The 6,454-nt window shown below is 46.9% G+C and overlaps 1 pseudogene; it reads right to left on the bottom strand.

The window, feature by feature from the left end:
• Positions 1-4,083: 4,083 nt before the first annotated feature.
• On the bottom strand, positions 4,084-4,980 carry LOC110743904 (annotated as a pseudogene).
• Between the last annotated feature and the right edge of the window lie 1,474 nt (positions 4,981-6,454).

Below are 6,454 nucleotides of genomic sequence, written 5' to 3'. Positions count from 1 at the left end.
GCAAAACAGAAGGAATTGTTGGTAAATGGAAGTGAAAAAACATTTTTGACAGGGCACGGGGCTCACGCCTGTAATCCCAGCACTTTGGGAAGCCAAGGCAGGTGGATCACCTGACGTCAAGAGTTCAAGACCAGCCTGGCCAACATGGTGAAACCTCGTCTGTACTAAAAACACAAAAAAATTTAGCTGGTCGTGGTGGCACATGCCTGTAGTCCCAGCTACTTGGGGAGACTGAGGCAGGAGAATCGCTTGAATCCAGGAGGTGAGGTTGCAGTGAGTCAAGATCGCACCACTGCACTCCAGCCTGGGCGAGGGAGGCGTTTCACCATGTTGGCCAGGCTGGACTTGAACTCCCGACCTCAGGGGACCCACCCACTTTGGGCTCCTAAAATGCTGGGATTACAGGCATGAGTCACTGACCCCGGCCAATAGCTCTACTTTTAATAACCAAAAAGTGGAGGCAAGCCAAATGCTCATCAATAGGAGAATAGATACATTATGGTATAGACAGTAATAAAAAAGAATGAACTACTGTTTCACAAACAGAATGAACCAATGAACCTCATAAACATAACGTTGACTGAAAGAAGCCAGGCACACGAGACTGCACACAGTGTAATTCCATTAACACCAAGTTCAGCCACAGACAAAATTCACTGGTGATCACAGAATTTAGAGCAGTAGTTGTCCCTGGTAGGGTTAATGCCTGAGAATGGCATGAGGGACTTTTCTGGGGTGGTGGGAATGCCTGATACCTTGAGCTGAGTGTGGTACGTACGTTGTGCAGCACATTACACGTGTGTATGTATATACATACATTTGCACATGTACATATAAATCTTTCCCTGCACTCTTCCTTCAAAACAATTACCATTTTTGTAATTATTAACTTGTCTATTTTTATTTTTTTTTAGTTTATCATCTCTATTATGCTGTAAACTCAGAGGACAGACCTCCAGGCTTTTTGGAGGGTGTCTACTTACATAGTAGGTGTGAATTACATATTTGTAGGATGAATACATGAATGAATGAATAAATGAATGAATTTTGGCATTTTGGGATGCTTTATTCTTGCCCTAGAGGGAATAACACTACTCAGAATTGCATGGAATGGTCAGGAGTAGTGTTCATCAGAAAGTTTAAAAAAATTTTTTTAAATTATTATTATTATTATTATTATTATTTTTTGAGATGGAGTCTTGCTCTGTCACCCAGGCTGGAGTGCAGTGGCCAGATCTCGGCTCACTGCAAGCTCCGCCTCCCAGGTTCACGCCATTCTCCTGCCTCAGCCTCCCGAGTAGCTGGGACTACAGGCGCCCGCCACCTCGCCCGACTAGTTTTTTGTATTTTTTAGTAGAGACGGGGTTTCACCGTGTTAGCCAGGATGGTCTCGATCTCCTGACCTCGTGATCCACCCGTCTCGGCCTCCCAAAGTGCTGGGATTACAGGCTTGAGCCACCGCGCCCGGCCTAAAATTATTTTTAAATTAAAAAAAAAATTTTTTTGAGACAGGGTCTTGCTATGTTGCTTAGGCTGGTCTTGAACTTGTAGGTTCAAGTGGTCCTCCCACCCTGGCCTCCCAAAAGCTGGAATTATAGGTGTGATCCATCTTGCATGGCCCCATTGGGACATATTTTTTTTTTCTTTCATAGATAAGGAAACAGAAGTATCATTTAGTAAGCATCTAAGATGTGTCAGGCCCTGTGCTTTGCAAATGTGTCCTTTAAGCTTCATAACAGTTCTTGGGGATAAGCACTGTTTCCTCAAGTAGGAGGAGAAGATGAGATTTAGAGTTCGTAACTCATCCAAAGTCACACTGGAGGGCTGAGGACGGCAGGCGTGCGGGTGATTTAGGCGCTCCCTTCTTGCAGTTCTTCCTTTACCCTCTGGTCTCTGTGTTCCCTTTGGTATTCCTGGAGAGAAGGCCAGAGCCTTGTTGACACAGCTCCAGAGGGAGTGGGGCACTCCCTGGGGCAGCGTGGCAGCTTCATCTCTACCTTCCCGCGGGCCAAGCACAGTGCCTGGCACACAGCGAGTGCAGGGCAAACCCACTAGGAGTGAATGGAAAAGCTGTGATGATATGAAAGAATATTATTACATGTTCCCCCGTCCTATACTTACTCATCTTTCATAAACGTGTAGATTAGAAGCGGCTCGAGGGCAGTCTTGGTACAGACTTCTCTGTATGGTGCTCTGTGGTGGGCCACAGCGGCTGAAATGTCCCATTGGAGTAGAAATCGGCAAACTGCACCCTGTGGGCTAAATCTGAAAACTGTCTGTTTGTATAAATAAAGCTTTATTGAAACACGGCTCCACTCATATATTGTCTACGGCCACTTTCACTGCATTGTAGAGTTGAGTAGTTGTGATGTGGCCCGCAGGCCCTGCAAAGCCTACAATATTTACTCTCTGGCCTTCACAGAGAAAGTTTGTTGATCCTTACAACTGAGATTCCCTTTGTGGATTCAGCTTGTCTCAGCCTCTTTGAGATGAACTTTGCTGAGAGTGGGATGGCAGGTGCTCTGGTGAAGGAGGAAGTAGGCAGCAGTAGACAAGGGCAGAAGCCTCTAAAGTTTGACCTCCCCCACCTCATAGTTTACTCATTGTTGCCCCAAATTTACACAACTCAAGACAGGAATCTCAGGATGAAGTCCCGGGGTGCAGGCGTTCCCTAAGCCTAGCTGGTAGCTCTTCTCTACCAAAATAATAATAATCCAAACACAGCATTTCGCGAGGCGGAGGCAGAAGGATTGCTTGCGACCAGGAGTTTGAGACTATCCTGGGCAACATAGTGAGACCCCCACACCCACATCTCTACAGAAAATTAAAAAGTTAACCAGGCATGGTCGTGTGCACCTGTAGTCCTAGCTACTCAGGAGGCTGAGATGGGAGGATTGCTTGAGCCCAGGGGATTGAGGCTGCAGTGAGCCATGATGCTGCCACTGCACTCCAGCCTGGGTGACAGAACAAGACTCTGTCTCTTAAAGAAAAATATCCTGGGAGAGGTGCTGTCCACCTCTCCCATCGCTACAATGAGTGTCTCAGCCTCCTGAGTAGCTGGGATTACAGGCATGGGCCACCATGCTCCGCTAATTTTTTTTTTTTTTTTTTGTATTTTTAGTGGATGGGGTTTCACCATGTTGGCTAGGCTGATCTTTTTTTTTTTTTTCATTCAAGATAATTAAATCATTTATTGATTACACATGATAATGGATGATACACAAGCTTCATTCCCATCTATAATTCTATATGGTACCATTATTCAATTTAGATATATTGCATAGGATGTGCCAACAATCACTTTTATAACCAATAATTCCATGAGTTTGCTTGGATAATCCCTTTTAATGGTGAACTTCAGGTCACAATAGTAACTATCATTTCAACTACACCAAGGTTTCTGAAGACAATGGCTTCTCCACCCAAGCAGGTTGTGTATAAATTCCAAATACAAACTGGCATCACCCTGAAGGAATTCTAACTTCACACTGTTGGGGAAATTTACCAAGATGGCTTCAGAGTAGACTAACTTTACACAGCACGTTAAAAGAAAAAGACATTTATTCAGCGTCACGATCAGACTATTACATTTAGCAATCAACAGCATGGGTGAAAAAAAAACCTCTACATTAAAACCCTTTGTTGGAATGCTTTACACTTTTCACAGAACAGAAACTAAAATAACCTGTTATACAATTTGTCACAAATACAGTCCTCCAGTTTTTGCCCATACATATGAGTGTTTGTCTAAAACATGTCTTCTTTGTAGCAACTAGGCTCTGCCACCACTGTGCTTGACTGAATTCACAAATCTGTTGTAACCTGTAGCTTCCCTGGTCACTTCTCTGACTCTCCTCTCCTGCTAAGCTTTGTTTCCTAATTAAAGTCTTCTGCCACTGCCATAGCTAATGCTGCTGCTGGAACCTCCATAGCCCCTTGGTTTCGTGGTTTTGCAAAGTATTGGCCTCCACCGCCATAGGGGCCAGAGCTTCTGCCTCCAAATTTTCCTCCTTTCATGGGTCCAAAATTTGAAGACTGATTGTTGTAATTGCCAAAATCATTGTAGCTTCCACCACCTCCAAAATTGCTTCTATCATTACCAAATCCTTTATAGCCATCCCCACTGTCACCACATTCATCACCACCACCATGGCTGCCACCAAAGCCACCACAACCACTGAGGTTTCCTCCATGACCAAGGTCTCACAGAAACCACCTCCACGACCACCACCAAAGTTTCCAGAACGACTTCGACCTCTGGCTGGATGAAGCACTCGCCATCTCTTGCTTTGACAGGGTTTTCCTAACTTCACAGCTGTGGCCATTCACAGTATGGCATTTCTGAATGACAGTCTTATCCACGGAGTCATGGTCGTCAAAGGTGTCAAAGGCAAAGCCCCTTTTCTTGCCACTGCCTCGGTCAGTCATGATTTCGATCACTTCAATTTTTCCATACTGTTCAAAATCATCTCTTAGGTGATGTTCTTCTGTGTCTTCTTTAACGCCACCAACAAATATCTTTTTCACAGTTAAGTGGGCACCTGGTCTTTGAGAATCTTCTCTCGAGACAGCTCTCTTTGGTTCCACAACTCTTCCATCCACCTTGTGTGGCCTTGCGTTCATGGCGCATCCACCTCCGCCACAGTGGCATATGTGAGAACCAAAGGCCCTGGAGAGCTTGGTGTTTGGATCTCTCACTACCACACAGCCTGGGAACATTCCCCATTGCTCAGAATGGCTCCTCAGGCTCTCATTGGTTGTTTCAAAGCTCAACCTTCCAATGAAGAGCTTCCTCAGCTGTTCCGGCTCTTTAGGAGGCTCTGACTTAGAGATGACGGCAAGAAGAGAGACTTGAAGGATGCTTCTTCCACGGCGTCCATGGGCAGAAAGCCAGGCTGATCCTGAACTTCCGACCTCAGGTGATCCACCCGCCTTGGCATCCCAAAGTGCTGGGATTACAGGCGTGAGCCCTGACACTCGGCCTTGTTAAGGTTTTTTAACACAAGTGACTCCATTTTGATTCTGGAAACTTTCCCAGTTTCCATGCCAGGTACACAGAACAGGGAGTGGGCACAGTCAGGAAGTAAAGGTGAAAGGAACATCAAGAGCCCGAGAGGGTTGAGGGCTCCCAGCTAGAGGTGATCTTAGTGAGCTAGGGTGGGGAGCATTCAGCAGCCAGAGCAGAGAGAAAAGTAATACGATTCTGGCAAAGAGGGCTGGGCCCTGGCGTGGAGCATTTTAGGGAATGCATGAATCGGAGAGGTGGGAGGCTGTGGCCCCCAGGTGATGGCACACCAAGGTGGAGGACAATGGGAGTGATTGCCCTCACCAGTCCCCAGATGTGTTATCACTGACCTTGTCTAGAATTGCTGGGACATGGTGATAATAAATAATAGACTGACTCTTAGTAGCTTTTATGATTGTTTTAAAATTCTCTTGTTACAATGCCACTTCCCTTCACCCTTGGCAGGAAACTGGCCATGGGGCACTGCATATCCCTCTTTCTTCTTCCTTTTTTAAGAGACAGGGTCTCGCTCTGCTGCCCAGTTGGTGTGGTGGTGTGATCATGACTCACTGCAGCCTTGACCTCCAGTGCTCAAGCGATCCTCTCACCTCGGACCCCCAAATAGCTGGGATTATAGGTGCACACCACCACTCACTATGTTGCCCAGGCTGGTCTTGAGTTTCTGGGCTCCAGCAATCCTCCCATCTCCGCCTCCCAAAGTGCTGGGATTACAGGTGTGAGCCACTGCACCTGGCCCTGCACTGTGTATTTCTGCAGTGCCTCCATGCTAGTCATGAGCTGGTGCTTCCTTCTACTGTCTCCAGATGCTTTCTAGACCGGTGCCCTCTTTCTTCCTTAGTAGGGAGCACCACGGTACCTCAGTCCCACCCTTCACATTGCAGGCAGTTGAGGTGACGTGCCTAGAGTCATAGAGACGGTCAGTGCATGGGTGAGGAAACTCCCAGCTCCCAGGCCTGGGCTTAGCTCATGAGCCACGCGACCTCCTAGCAGGCAGGTGTGAGGCTGCCAAGGGAAGGGTGCTGCTGGGAGAAGGGTGCTGCTGTGGCTGGGGAGACAGGATGGTTGTGGGAACTCTCACCCTAACGGGCGGACTGTGGATTCTCCTGTCCACTAATGGGTACCTCTAGGAACAGGTCCTTCTAATTGTTAGTGAATCTGAGCCTACGGGGCACTGGAGGTGGCTGACCTGACCTGTTGTGCCATTGATGTGATGCAGTGAGAAGATAATTCGGCATGAATTAGAAGACAAAAACCACTTCCAAATAACAGGAGCAGCAGCAACAGCTACTACCTGCTGAGTGCTTACTTACTGGTCAATACTCATGGAGCACTTGCTATTTGCCAACCTCCACGCTCAGTACTTTTGAGCTCACTTAATCCTCCCGGCAGTCCCATGAATTATCCTCTCTTATTATCCCTGTTTTAGGG

Source organism: Papio anubis, chromosome 8, assembly GCF_008728515.1.
Source record: "Papio anubis isolate 15944 chromosome 8, Panubis1.0, whole genome shotgun sequence".
In the NCBI taxonomy this organism is placed as follows: Eukaryota; Metazoa; Chordata; class Mammalia; order Primates; family Cercopithecidae; genus Papio; species Papio anubis.
Note: the sequence above shows the minus strand (reverse complement) of the source record. Positions and strands in the feature narration are given on the sequence as shown.